Source organism: Phyllostomus discolor, chromosome 7 (assembly GCF_004126475.2).
Source record: "Phyllostomus discolor isolate MPI-MPIP mPhyDis1 chromosome 7, mPhyDis1.pri.v3, whole genome shotgun sequence".
Taxonomy (NCBI): Eukaryota; Metazoa; Chordata; class Mammalia; order Chiroptera; family Phyllostomidae; genus Phyllostomus; species Phyllostomus discolor.
The window spans coordinates 22,130,989-22,146,448 of record NC_040909.2 but is presented as its reverse complement, the minus strand read 5'-3'; positions in this window follow the sequence as shown (position 1 = coordinate 22,146,448).

Sequence of the window (15,460 nt, the reverse complement as noted above, 5' to 3'; positions counted from 1 at the left end):
CAGCAACAAAAGGAATAAATCTTACCATTGTTCCATCCTCAGTGTAAAAAATGAAGTAGGACATACTTAAGATGTGAATAAAAGTAATCTTTCTCTTCATTCATCACCACCTACAGTTGGTGACTGACAACCTGGATTAGAGAGAACCCCAACTGGTTGGACACTGGGGGCCTTCTAACTCTTGTATCGCTTACTAAATAAGAATCACAGCTTTGCAATATTGCTCTCACAAGAAACATTGTCCCCAAAAATCTCATTTTCAACACATTCTGATGTGTAGAAAGCCCTTGTGCCATGAGATATTCCATGCGTATGTGAGCCAGAGGGAGAAGGCGACCCCGCTCCATCCTGAAGAGCTGAAATATTTTACCTGAGGATGAAGATAATCCTGTACTGCCTTAATTCTCCACATCTTTCTTCCTCACTGCACTTATTATTCCCATTGTATTTCCAGTGTGTTTAGAATTTCCAACTGGAAGCACTTGGGCTGGCGTGTAATGAAGAATGCTGGGAACTCTGTGGGGCCATTCAGCCAGAAGGTAACCATAGTAATGGCACCATCCCTTGGACAGGTAGAAATATTGTGATGGATGATGCTTAAAACCTAAAAATGTCCTCAAAGCATGAATGACAGTCAGGGACCACTCAAGATGCAAAAATGCATTAAATTTCCACTACTATTGCACTCCTCACGTGTGGCTGACACAGTCCATTGGACTACCCTGCATGTGTGACTCCTGCAGAAAACTGCATTCAACTCAAAGACCCACTTTGAAATAGCAGTAAAGCAAAGTGCTGCAGAATTCTGTTCCTGGTCACAATTCATAAGGGTGGGTGTAACCTAAAAAAGAGTGTAAGTGCCCGCAGTTGCTTGCAAACGAGTAACTAAAATATTGGGAATGTGGGTTAGTATTTCATGATGCAGTATTGCTTCATGATGCACGAAATATAGAATATGCCAGTTATTGCCATCATGTCTCTTTGCTGTTACTGTCAAAAGAGAAACAGCTCATTAAAAAGTAGGAATCAACTTTGCATAGAGTTAGATTACATAATAAATTCATAAAATATAAAAAATTTTTAAACAGTACAAAAATACTCAAGAACTAAAATGAATGCGTTGTATCTAAAATGCATGATAATTTACACCTATTGGAAATAGGAACTTAAGTCACAAGTAACTGCAGATGAGTTCACTAAAAATATATATTTAGTTGCCCTGAATAATGATGTACAAAAACATATAAAAATTCAAAGGGAAGGTGAAACTATAGCATCACATGTGGCCTGTTGTAAACGTGATCTCCGACATAGTTTAGAAGATCAAGCGGGACCCTTTCGGTGTAAATGACAGGAACTCAACTCAAAACTAGTGCAACTATTTTTTTCATAACTAAGAAATGTGAGGATGCAATGATGAAGAGGACCACAAAGAATCAAAAGTTGTGTTCTCTCTCTCTCCCTCCCTCCCTCTCTGGTTTCTGCTCTGCTACCCTCCGAATTTTCTTCTTACTTTTTCCATGCCTGCCCCATGCAGCATGGTCTGGGGTGGAAGGAAATGACTACAAACATTCATGGTCTTGGGGACCCCAGGGGACAGGCAGTATTTTCTCTCACAGTGCCCTATATTAAGTCTACAGAATGGACTCCACAGTGACCATTTTGGGGTATGTACTCATCACCACACCAATCCCCAAAGCCTGGCGATGGGGCATGATAATTGGCCAGCTCTGGACCCTCTGTAGCCTGGCTGGAGTGAGGGAAGAGCCAGAAGTAGGGAACAGGATCTTAGAGCCCTTTCTACACAGAATACTCAAAGAAAGGTGCTGTTGGCAGAAGAAGAAGAATGGCAGGGCAGTGAAGAAGAGGAGTAGGGAACAACAACAATGACAAAAATAAAACAAGAATGAAAAGATGGCTACTGCAGTGTCACCAGATGAATCGATGACCAGCTTTAGGAAACTGACTGTAGGATGTAAGCCCACAGGAAAGCTGCAGGGGATGGGGGAGGGAAAAAAAAGCAAAGTGTATGAGGAGGTTTAAGAAGGCAGCGTTCACCTCAAATATACAGACAGCTTTCTAACAACCTGAGGACACCAAAGATGCTGTGGGCTACACCTCATACAGAAGCGAGCCACCTACTCCCAGAGGTATTCAGTCCTCAGCTGGAAAACAACGTGGCAGAGATGTTGCAATAGGAATGTAAGTTTCAGATGGGTGGCAGATGAACCCAAACAACAATAACCTTGAACATTTATGATTCTGCAAATTATGAACTATTGAGTGAGATGAAATTTACCCTCAGGGGCATTTGTGGCTAGTAGACATTTTAGTTCCCAGGGCCGAACTTCAGGTGGAAGTCACCAACCAGTGGTCCATGAGGCGTGCCTGGCCCACCTAGCACTTCTTAAATATGTAAGTTCACTGCCAACACTTCCAATTTTTGGAAAATTCGTATAAAACTTTTATTTTACAGCCTCTTTTTAAAAAGCTAGACCTGTATTAGCTGGAGCTAAGAGTGACCACACCTTTAGGAGCACAGGGCTCTTGTTCTCTCAATGTCCAGCTCACCTCGCTTATTCATGCCACCTCTTTCTCTGACGTATATTTCATTTTATGGTCCTTGTATTAGTCAAAGGCAAGAATACTCTTCACTCTGGTGACCACAGCATTATCCTCTTTCTCCATCAGATTGCTGTAAACTCCATCTACCGCGATGACACACTTTTAACAATTACTGCAAAAACAACAATAAGGGGTGTAGTATACCACTTATTGGATGCTCGGGTTTCTTTGCTTGCTGACTAATGTATTAAAGCTGTTATATACTGTATTAGCCCCTACAGATAAGGCTTCCCCTGCAGTAAAAAAAATAATTCCCAATCTCCATGACTTACCATAGAAAACTTCATTATTTGCACACATTTCACATCTAATGGGGATCGGCAGGGCTAATCCATACAGTTGCTCAGGTATGCAGACTGATCAAGGCTTGTAATTTCTTTTCTGATCTAAAAATCTCATAGACTTCTTCCTATTTGATTCTTCAAAATTTCATGGACTGACATCTTCATCCGTAGTTCTTTGCGAATCATGTTCTCACAAAATACTCTATTTTTCATCCTTTTCCCCTAGAACTCTAAGCTCATTAGACTATGATCTGCTTCTCCACCTATCACAAATGAAAGTACTAGCAAATATTTTGCCATGGGGTGCCATTCCTCTGGCCTCTGAGACCACTATTCTTATTGCCTTTTGCCCAAGCATTAAACCAAATACTAAATATTTTACATTTTTATTACAATAGCACCCTACTTCCTACAATACCCATATTATTTGCAATAGCCTAAGCTTATGCTGCAGTAACAAGTCATCCACATCCTCAGTGGCTCGACATTATAAAAGTTTATTTCTCATTAGTGCTACCTATCTAAATATAGTAACCAGAGCTCTGTTCCATGGGGTCACTCAGGAACCCAGGATGACTGAAGCCCTACCACCCTGTGGCTGTACTGTCTAGCATATGCTACCTTCTTGGCTGTCACAGCAGGGGAAGGAGAAGAGGAGCAAATCACTCCACTCCAACTTTTTAATGCCTCATTCCAGAAGTGACACACAGTATTTTCAGATCCATTAACAAGAATGATACATAGAACCCCACCAAACTTCAGTGGTTATTGAGAAATGTGTGAGAGTAGTTGGAAAGGTTGGTGAGTCTCAGGCTTTGCCTTATCATCCCATTTACATTCTCTGAGATGGGTCCTGGAAGATGCAGAAATAAGATTTCAAAATTATGATACAACACAGAGGAATTTCAACCAGAATGTATGATCTACATCTTTTAGGTACTTCTAAATTTATTCATTAAATTTATTGATTCACCACACAGAAGTCGAACTTTACCGGCAGAGTGTGGTTTTAGACAACTTATGACTTTCGTCTCACAGAACTTATTATGTGAGAATTGTTTTTTAAATCCTGAACCTCAGTTTATTTATCCATGGCTGAAGAAAGGAGATTGGAAATCCTAATGCCCCATCTAGCTCAGGTACTTGTGATTCAATTTTAAGGCCAATGTGAATACAATTTAAAACGCAGATACCAGCCTTCCGACCGTGTTGCTCCATTACCCACAGAATCATGGTGACTCAGGTGACATGATGAGAAAGAAGATTAGTGTTATCAGTGCTTCTTTGTATTCACTAGAAATCTTTGACATGGTTTATTTCTCGTTCTTTTCTGGGGTTAGACGTTTGATATTACTCCCAAGTGGGATCACTAAGATAGGAAATGTTAAATTTCCCTGGTTTCAACCCATTTTAAAATCGAGCATAAGAAGGGAAAGCAAAGGATATTTTTCTCCCAAGACCTCACCTGCAAACTGTTGAGGTTTGGTGGAGAGGGTGCAGATGGCCTCACGTATTTGGGTTACAGGTGTATATCACAGCAGAAATATCTAGTCTCCTCCCTGTTACCTGTTCATGTCATCCATGATCAATGAACATCAGCCCTTTTGTAACTTAAATGAAAGTCAGCAGTTTATCAGTAGATGGAGGATAATGAGCACTAACTATTGTCTGGATTCACATGGAAAATTGAGGGACTGTACCCACCAGAGGCTTGTGGACACAGGAGTGCTGAAGACTGCTAGGGAGAAGAAGTCTGGAGAAGTTGTAGGACAGGTCTGATGGACCTCTGTACCTGGAGAGGCTTCTCAGCCTTCATATGAATAAAAAGGAAACCGATTACTATAGGCTTCGCCTAGTAAGAAGCCTGAGCTGTAGGAGAAAGGGACAGTTGTGAGTCTGAGTGAGCTCGGAGGCATAAACAGCACTACTCAGGTCCCCTCGGACAAAGCAGAGCACAAGATCCAACAGAAGACCAAGGCATTCTACTTCAGTGATCTACTGCTGCATAGCAAACCCTTCCAGACCGAGAGGTGTGAAACAATAATCACTTTTTCATATCTCATGATTTGGAGGGTAAGGAGTTCAGACAGGGCAGCAGTGGGAAAGGCTCAACTTTGCTCCACAATGTCTGGGGCCTCGACTGAGATGAGAGGAAGGGGTGGGGTTAATTCAGACAGTTGGGCACTGGAATTATCTGGAGGCTTCCTCACTCACAGATCTGGCTTGAATGACGCAAAGGGACGCAAAGTCTGGACACAGCCAGGACCCGTTGACTAAAGCCCCGCCATGTGGCTTCTCCACAAGGCCTGGTCTTCTCACAGCCTGGAAACTGGGTTCTAAGAGAGAGCATCCCAAGAGGAAACACCTGGGGCAAACTATTCCAAGAAAGCCTGGTAAAAGTACATGGCCTTTTATGACCAACCTCAGAAGCCACATAGCACCATTTCTTCCATACTCTAGTGGTCAAAGCAATAATTGACCAGCCCAGATTCTAGGGGAAAGGGACACACTGGACTTCTTGATAAAAGCAACATCAAAGAATTTGGAGCTATCTCTTAAAACCACCATACATTCTTCCCCACATTGGCTTTGCCATCACATGGGCTGCTGGACCTCACAGGTGGCAAACCCATAATTGTTGACGTGGTGGTACCCAGCATGAGCCTGGCTGGTTTGTAATCATCTATTACAGTGTGATGCTCACTGGGGACATCTAAAGCCAGAGGAACCAGACAATTCTTAATAATATAGTCCCACTTCTATGCACAGGCTGCAGAAATGCGGACAAAGGGTAGAAGGAACACGGCTTCAACTCAAGAATGGACAGATAAAACAGGGCAACCAAAGAGGAAATCCACAGGGACTCAAAGAGGCAGAAACTAAACCACCACTTACTGAAATGCTACCCAATTCTGAATGGCTGCAGATTGCAAACTAGATGTGCTATTTTGTTCTGTTGAAATAAGGAAACAAGCTGTGCTTTTCAAGGCAACTCTTCAAGACAACCTTGAGTCTTAAATAAAGAATTGCATAATGCTCTTCGAAATGCCAGCCCTGAATGCTCATGGAAATGCAAGCTTCACGTGTAGAAGTGAGGAAAGAACTTCGCCTCAGGAATTGGCTTTTCAACCACACACATGCTCTCTCACATCTTTAAAAATAAAACAAATCACACAAAATTTATGTGCTAGCACTTGATCATTGTGAAAACTCAGAGGGAATTTGAGCCAAAAGGGAGGAAAGTAACCTCTCTCCACACAGAATAAATATCTGCCCCATTATTTATGGAGAATGCAAATCATCCAAGCAGCAGTCTATTGGCATTGGCTGTTATTTATCTAATTAAATGGCTGCACAAGCCTCAGAATGCCATGTCTCCTGCCAGCTGACCCTATTCCCACGACCTTCCCTCCACAGAGTTCAGGAGAACACAACACTTGAGAAAGACATTGCATTGTAACCTAGCAGGAAATACAGATTTATACAGGGAAGGATTTAGGTGGTGAGGGCTTTTTGATTAGTTTGTGTCATCAAAGCCCCTCCAACTACTGTGCATGAAAAACATACACCACCCTGTTCTTCAAAAAAAATCAGAGGGCAGTCGGCCTCATTGCTTTTTCGTTATCACACAGCTAAATTTTGCATGCAATGTGTATCACTGTTTATGCTTTTTTTTTTTAATTCCAGAGCTGAGCATTTCCTGTGCTTGCTTTTGCTACTAAAATCTTGACTGTTGATCAGTGTTGAATCTCCTGAGTTTTCTTTGGACACCAGAGTTAGAACCCCATGATTAGATCTTAACAGATAGGTAGGTGACGTCCTAATGAGAAATTTCACATTGGCTCATCTCACCAACCCACAGAGCCAAAGGATGATGGGTCCGTGGCGGGTCCACCTTAAATGAACCTGTACAACCTCTGATCTCCTTCTTCCTTCTCTTCCCCCAAGACCTACTGTTCAGGCTTTTTTTTATAGTTATACCCATGAAACTTTAAAACAATTTCATTGAGTTTTAGTAACTGTAAAAGGGGATATGTTTTTACATATGCAATACAGAATATTTCCAACATTCTTGTGCCCCCTCCTACTCAATATCTTCCCCTGAAAGGTAGGCACTGGTCTGACTTTCATCATCATGGATCAGTTCTGCCTGTTCATGAACTTCTTATACATGGAGTCATGCAGTCTATGACTTGTGTACTGTTGCTTCTTTCATCCACCATGATGATTATAAAATGCATCTGTGTTGTTGAATGTACAATAGCAGTATTTCTCTCTGTTTATATTTCACTGTATGAACATACAATGGTTTATTTGGAAATAGTCTACTGCTACAAATCCATTCTACTGTTGATAATGCCCTCAGTCTTTACTCCTATTTGTTATCCTAGCCAGAGATCAGCTCTATCACAAAAGGAGATAGTCAGATCCTTCTAGAAGCTATGAGCTATTCCAGGTTCCTTGAGGTGACTAGATGAACGAGATATGTTCAAGCCTCTGTGGTCCTATCCTGGAGGAGATTGTAGATCCTTTAGCATGTTCCAAGTGAAACAACCAAAATATAATAACAATAGCATTTCCTTACTAATGTTGATCCCTTTCAAAGTTTAACTTACATGTTCACCTAATGGATTTTTTTAGCACCTACTGTACTTTTAGGCCCTAGGAATAAAGCACAAAATAAGACAGATATGGATGCTGCTCTCCTGAAGTTAAGCTTCAAAGAAAATATCAGATAGTGATAAATGCTATGGAAGAAATTAAAATAGGACAGTGCAATAAAATAGCAAGAAAAAAGCTTCTGTGGGAAGACCACACAATGATGAGAAATGGTCAGCTGCAAGAGAATTGGGGGAAGCCATCAGAAGAAAGCTTATGCTAGGCTGGCAGGGCAACTAAATCAATGCTCTTGAGAATGAACTTGGCCTTCTTAAAAAAAAAAACAGAAGGAAGGCTCATGAGGCTAGTGTGTGGTAGGCAACAGAAAATGAGAGTAAGGAGGTAAGTAGGGACTGGATCATGCATGACTTTGTGGTAAAGAGTTTAGACTGTATTCTAAGTATGATGGGAAGCTATTGGAGGGCTTCAAGCAGGAGAGTGACATTGTTCTGGAAATCTAATGGGAAATGGCTTAAAATGGGGTCAGGAGGAGAAGCAGAATACCAGTGAAGAGGCCACCCCCCTCAGTGATAGATGATGGTATCTTGGACTACATGGCAGCAAAGGAGGCAGAGAAGTGAACAAGTTCAATATATTCAGAAAAAGAGTCCACAGAATATGCCTTGGAAAAGATGCACCATTGTACAAAACAAGTTCCTGTCTTTATTGTGTCTTACTGAAGACTCACTCTGTGTGTTTGGATGGTGGAAGAAAGAACAAGGAACTTTAGGGAAAAAGGTGGTCCTGCCTCCCCGTAATCACTTCCTTTGGCCCATGGCATGCAGAACCTCATTTGATTCTTACAACAGTCCTAGGAAGGAAGGAAGCAGACATAATAAGTTCACTTTCACAAATAAAAAAATCAGGATTTAAAGATCACGATGCACGAACCCAGGGATTCTCAATTACTGACTTCCTTATCCAAGACTTGTAGCCATCCTTTGGGCATCTGGCCTTCCATATTGTTTTTCTGAGATATGTGTTCTAGTGGTCATAACAAATCTTAACTTCTACTGAATGCATCCTCTTTGCCAGACACTGGGGCAATTCATGGCATGCGTCGCTTTTTTTCATTTTATAGTGTAAGTATCATGATTGCCCTCCTTATTTGCAGACCTGTAAATGTAAGGCTCAGAGAACTTAAGTAAACTTTCAAAACTATCACAGCTGCTAAGTGCTGAAATTAGAATTTCAGCCATGGCAATCTCACTCCAAAGCCCACCTCCCCAGTCGTAACACTAAGCTATTACAGACAGCATAAGTAGAATCTGTTCAAAAGCCCATTTGACACATCTGGTGCTAAATATCATAAAATAATTTCAATAGTTTCCCTGGGACCTTTAACAACACCATACTGATAAATTAATATACAAATATTCTGGACATTTTCCTCCTCACCCATGATATTCACTGAGGAATTTATTTCTCAGCTTCTCTCTTTAGCCTCTGAAAAATGTTCACAATGTGAGATTTGATGATTTGACCTTTTACCATTTGATGCCTAGCAACATCTATCTATAGCCACCAGTGTAATTAAAGATGTGTCAAAACATCAGGGCTGTGAGCAGGGTTGACTTTATCGTCTGCTCAGAGAATATAAAGTATCCATTACAGAGCCCACACTTTATGATTATAAACATTTCCTGAAGACAAATATGTTAACAATAGACACCACTAACTCATCAGATTAAACAACATCTATTCATGAGATTTCCTCCATGATGTCTTCTATTATTAAATCCAAACATCACCATACCTTTTTTAAAAAATCCAATTCAAAATAGACAGAGGGAGGTTAAGAATATTATAGGAAATGAAGAAACCAGAGAACTTATGTGTATGACCCATGGACATGAACTAAGGGGGGGGGACCCAGGTGGGAGTGGGATGCAAGACAGAGGGAAATGAACGGGGGGAAATGAGATAATTATAATAGTATAATCAATAAAATATAATTTACAAAACCCAATTCAGAGTGCTTTCTGATTAAATTTTTTTTTTGGTTTCATAATCTGGCATTTGCTATTTACATGTATTCTATCAAATTATATACCATTTATAGTTAGAAGAGACATCCTAGACTATGTAATCAAATGACCTAGTGTTACGGATGGAGAAGCTCAGTTTCACAAAGTTGTCTTTGCATCCAGCATCCCTCAGTGAAGTGATGACAAAGCCGGGACCATGTCCAAGGCCTAGCCTCAGACTTCCAGCACAATGACGCTACCTTACCATCCCTCTTTATGCGCTAGCTATACTAGCATGTTAACAATCTCTCTCTCTCTGACGAAGTTCAGCAACTCAGCCTATAGTTATCTATGTAACCCTTTATAAAGCCATAATCTATATAAACAAATCTTCATACCCTTTAGAGTTCAGCAAACTCTTCCAGATCCAGTTCAAAAGGGGCTGGGTTGAGTCCCTCAGAATGAGTCATTCTGTCATCACAGGTCCAGAGAGTTGGACTCATTTCTCAACTATAATGGTAAACATGTTGTATTCCAACTCGTCTGCTCAAACTTTGCCTCTTCTGCAGGACTGTGAGATCATCAAGGCAAAGACGGCCCCTAATCCCAGCCCCTTGTGTAAAATGTGCACTCAGAAAAAAGCTTTATGAATGTATGTGTTTTGGAATCAATCGGTTATTAGAGATCATTTTGCTCCTCAGCTCAAAGAAATGGGAAAATCGACAAGAAAACCTTTGTTTTAGTAAGTCATAAATAAAGCAACGTAGACAGTTCAGATTATTCTGAGAGGGAGAAGGGAGAAGATTTCATCTCCTGAACCAGGTTAGGAAGCCAGAAGACAGTAATTAAACAGAAGTTTAATATAAAGAATTACTAAACTCTAATAGGAGAATAACTACAAAGATGTAAATAGAATTCTAAAGGATAACTTGAAAAAAAAAGGAGAATGTCTAAGGAAGGATATACTTAAAATAAGGGTCCCCTCCCCAAGGCTGCGGCTCACACCTCATGGAAGAAGGTGAGGGGAAAAAATGTCACTGTCTTGCCCAGCCCGCAGCTGGGCCAGACTTGCTGGGCAAGCATCAGCAACTCTGCTGGGCACAGGAGAACTACAGCTGACGAGTGGGCCTGCAGGTGCAAGATCTGGAGCCCGTGGGAGCCACACCAGAAGAGCCACAGGGATCAAACCACATGGGCAGGAGTTATGCAAGGCTGATGGAATGGTGCCCAGAAAGAGTCAGGTGCCACTGTGGGCACAAGGCATGGGACATGCAATGTACACGTCAGGAGGGCCAGAGCAAGGAAGTCACTGGGCCCAGGTTCATGCTACAAAGTGGCTAAGGGATTGACACTCAGTGCACAGCTAGGGCACAGCACCACCCAACACCCCCTCATACTCACACCCCTGACTGACGGCAACTGGAGCAGGAGAAAGCAAGCACAGCAACTGGAAAAACCAAGAGCCCCTTCCTCCTGTGATGAGCCTCCAGCTCACTCCACCGACACAGCTTCCCACCACCCCTCTGAGCAACAAAAATGCCAACAAGTCCCGTCTGTTACCACACAGGCATCCAGCACTCAACAAATAAAATATCTTTGTGCCTAAGCTACAGCATCTCCTAGCTCTCAGTTCGCTCCTGTGCAAAATGCGGACAGCAATAGTATCTATCTCACATGTGGTGTGACTGTAAAGCAAGACAACAGGTATATGTGGAACAGTGGCAACAAATGTGATGACTATGGAGCAGCACGCATTACACAATAATTCAGTAAACGTTTGCTATGATTGCTTTCATTACTTGGAAAAGCAGAACTAGAATCAGGGTCCCCAGGGTAAGTCCCAGCCCTGCTCTTGCTGACCTTAGAACATAGGGCCATCGCTGCCCCAAGGCCTCACTGTCTGCTGCTGCAAAGCGGCCTTTGTGTGTTTATTTTTAGATAGTGTTTATTTTCTGTTGACCTTATTCCCATTTTCTGTTTGACAGTCAATGGAAAAACAGCTTCAGACCATTCAGTGGTTGTTCTTACCTATTCAGTGGCCTGAGCCACCAGTGGGGCTGGGACCAGTCCCCACAGGTGGCAGAGTGCTGAAGTCGTCAGCAGGGCAATACTAGACAGGCACCAGGGCACCAGCAGCCACTTTAGTTCCAACCGTGACCTCAGAGTTGATTCACAGTAAATCCGGGAATCTCTGAAACTTGGAAATGCCTTCTTAGGCACAGCCTTTTCAGTTGGGCCTGCTCTTCCTTTTCAATCTCGTCAGGGTCTCTGAGGCAGTGGAGAGCAGGTACGACCTCCCACGAGAGGGGGGATGTTGCCACATGTGCACAGAAACCTCCCCAGCCAGCAGCCTTCACGTGAAACCCACTGTTCTTGCACCAATGGTTAATATCCACATAACACAGAGGAGAGTCAGACTTGCACAGAGTGGTGGGAGGCAGGTCAGCCCTGGAATCAGTAGCCACAGAAAGTGGCAGCTCCCACGAGGCTGTCTGGATCCTGTAAGCAAGGTCCCAGGAGGGCGACAACCAGCCATAGGGGCCTGCTGGCCAGTTTGCCGGGGCAGCAACGGCATGCGCTGCCAGCAGAAGCGTCTTCCGAGCTCTCGTCAGATTTATGAAGTAGATGCCATCACTTTTCCTTTTGCAGATGTACTGACCGCTATGGAGGTCAACATGGGTGCCACGTAGGTGCATTCTTGCTGCAGGGAATTAAAGGACATGCTCTTCCTTCACTTCAGGACATCAAGATGCTCTGGACATTGTGAAAGTTTCCCTTTAAGTTACATGAGACGGGAATACAGAGCAATGACATGTGGGCCCCACTCTTGGGTGGTGCAGAAAGGTTTTTCCCACAGACCTGATATTTCTGCCTTTTGCCCCACATCAAGAAATCCCATTTTGGAGTATACAGTGAGCTTGACTCTCCGAAATACAGCTAGAAGACAAGAGTAAGGTGAGTTGGCTACCCCGGGAAATGTTGAGGACTTTTATAAGACAAAAGTGACAATCCAATATAACAGTCTCTGCATTCAAAGTCTCTATGTTTAGAAAATCATCCTTGGACAGGTGTTTTAGGTACTTCTGCTGGGATCTTTTTTTTTTTTTTTTCAGAGTCAGCTTGATTAGAAGCAATGGCAAAAACTGCAAACCAACCTATTTATGCTTAGTTAGAGCAGATTAAAATTATCAACCCCCATCACCACTCCACACACACACATTTGCACAGACACTGTCCTGCATTTATCTGAGGGATGAGCATTGCCCACATTGAATTTCAAGTCCACATGGGAAGAACATTACACTAAGTTACAACTTGTCATGCATAACTTAGTTGAATTTCTTATCAAATGCCTTCCAAGTGGTCCAGAATCCAAGGGCATACCTGGTTGCAAGAGGCTGAGGACAGCCCTGGTCACCAGAAAGAAAGACAGAAACATTGCAAGGGAGGCTGGAAGGACCTGAGCAATATTAAACCATTGCCAACCTGATAGTTTTTCCTGGAGCCACCTCAGTAGGAGGATCTGCTAAATGGGCAGGCTTCCTAATATTTTCCCACTGGCCTACAAGTATCCAAATTTTCACCAGTTTTATTTCCTGGGTTAGGGAAAATTTCCCCAAACTACCTAATTATTAGAACCATCTAGGGTGATCATTAAAAACACTCATTCTTAGCATCTTATCCCAAGCACACTGGATCGGACACTCTAGAGGAGAGTCCTAGGAGTTTTCAAGTCCTCAGGTGACTCTAAAAATCAGTGACATTTGGGAAACAGTGGGTTAACAAAATATCGGATCTCGATATTCACCCGGTAGACTATACATAAACAACTGCTGGACCAAACAACTATTGAGTCAGAATACGCAGGGCCCCCCAAGAGTGCCAGGTGGCGGCTATGCACAGTGTTTTGTCTCTGTCAAAACAAAATGCCATAGACGGTGACATTAAACAACAGGAAATTATTTCTCACCGTTCTGAGGGCCGGAAAGTGCAAGATCAAGGTGGCAGTGAGGTAGGCTTCATTCTGAGGCCTCTTCTCTTAGACTGAAGGCAGCTGCCCTCTCAGTGTGGGCTCATGTGGCCTCTTACTTGTTATCAAGCCGAGGAGAAGAGGAAGAGGAGGAGAGAGAGGAGGAGGGAGAAAGGGGAGGCGAGGTGGGCTGGAGAGAACAGGGCTCTCAGGTGTCTCTACCTAGAGGAGCATTGATTCCGCCTTGAGGGCCCACCTGCATGCCCTACTCTAACCCAAATTATCTTCAAAGGCCCCACCTCCAAATAGCATCACATTGCTGGGTTAGGGCTTCAGCACGTGATTTTGGGTGGGGGAACACAAATATTTGGTCCAAAATGCACAGATATGTTTAAAGTACTGAGTTATATAAATGTTTATATGAAGCTTCCTTCAAAGTTCTTACATCATCTGGGAAATACTAGGACATTTCAACTACGATCAGGCATTAATTCATTAGGAAGGCCTGGTTTAACTAGGGGACAGTAAAGCCCCAAACATATAGGACACAGAGAAAGTAGGTTTTAAAGACACATGCGAAAAGAAGGGGGGATTCCATCCAGGGAGACTGTGGTGAGCGGTGCTTCCCAAGCTTTAAAGTGCATGTGGGCCCCCTGGGGACCTGGTTATAATGCAGATTATGATCCAGCAGGTCCAGCGTGGGGCCTGAAGTCTGCCCTTCTGGTGAGCCGCTGGTCCACGGCCCCCACTCTGAGTGGTGGGAGCAGGCAGGCAGGCAGGCCAGACACCCAGGGGCCTCTATGCCCCTCGGGTATGATGCAAAAGACAGCTTTTCAACTTCAAATTTTTGTTTGGAGTCAATGAAGTCTTTGTGGAAGCCTGATTTCCAAATTATTATCTAGAGGAAATGAGCTTCAGAAATGCCAATCTCTGAATCCCATTGCTCCCAACATTTGAAAATATCGTCAAAAACACAGTAATTGAATAAACACAATAGGTCAGAAATCACTTTAAAAGATCATCAGATTATACCAGGGATTCCCCAAATCACTTTCAAGGGATCCTTATTGATTTTGTAATATTTTTACAGTATTCTAGCCCAAAAGAAATAACCAACTGTTCTATTTACTAAGTTCAAAACAACGTAAGGTTTTTTTTTATCCTAACAACTTAGTCACCCTTTAAAAAAAATAATACACATAAATGGAAAGAAAACATGTTTTTCCTTTATCCTTAAATAAGCACAAGCACTTACGAAATAGGATGTGTGCACTTATTTTCGGGGCACTGCACAATTTGAAAACTCAGGAATCAGATTGGGCACCTCCACTCTCATCCCCCATCCCATGATGCTCTGCGTGTGGTAATTGTTGTTTATCACTGCAACTGTCAAAAAACCACCTTCGCATATACGTAACACAGGGGAGAGGCACTAGTGCCATTGTATTGCAGAGAAATGCTGACTGTCTTGGGCCAGTAGTTTATGTGATATACAATGACTGTTGAACATTGCTATACTTCCCTCAGAAACTGAGCATTTCCTGAGGCACCCTAAGGTGACTTGGCTCGGTTTGGGAACTGCAGGGTCATACCCTTTACAAGTCCTAATCATGACCAAAGGCCAAGAGAGAATTTTGAAAGGAGACAGAAACTTTTGCAAGGAATGTCTAAAAACAATACAACAAAACTTCCCTGAGCTATTACAGAGAAATCAATTCTTCTCTGGCTTGTTGGCACAAAAGCATATCCTTCCTCAGTGAATGTTAGGATTTTTAAAGCAAAATGTTATGATATTTCGGAGGAAAACAATCTTCCTAATATTTTCCCAATAACAACACATGACTTTCCTGTCATTAAAAAAAAAAGACTTAGCATGTAATTATTATTGTTCTTTTATTTTCTTACGTTCACCCTCTATTTCCTTGGCAGTCGATTTCAAATTAAACATAAGGAAC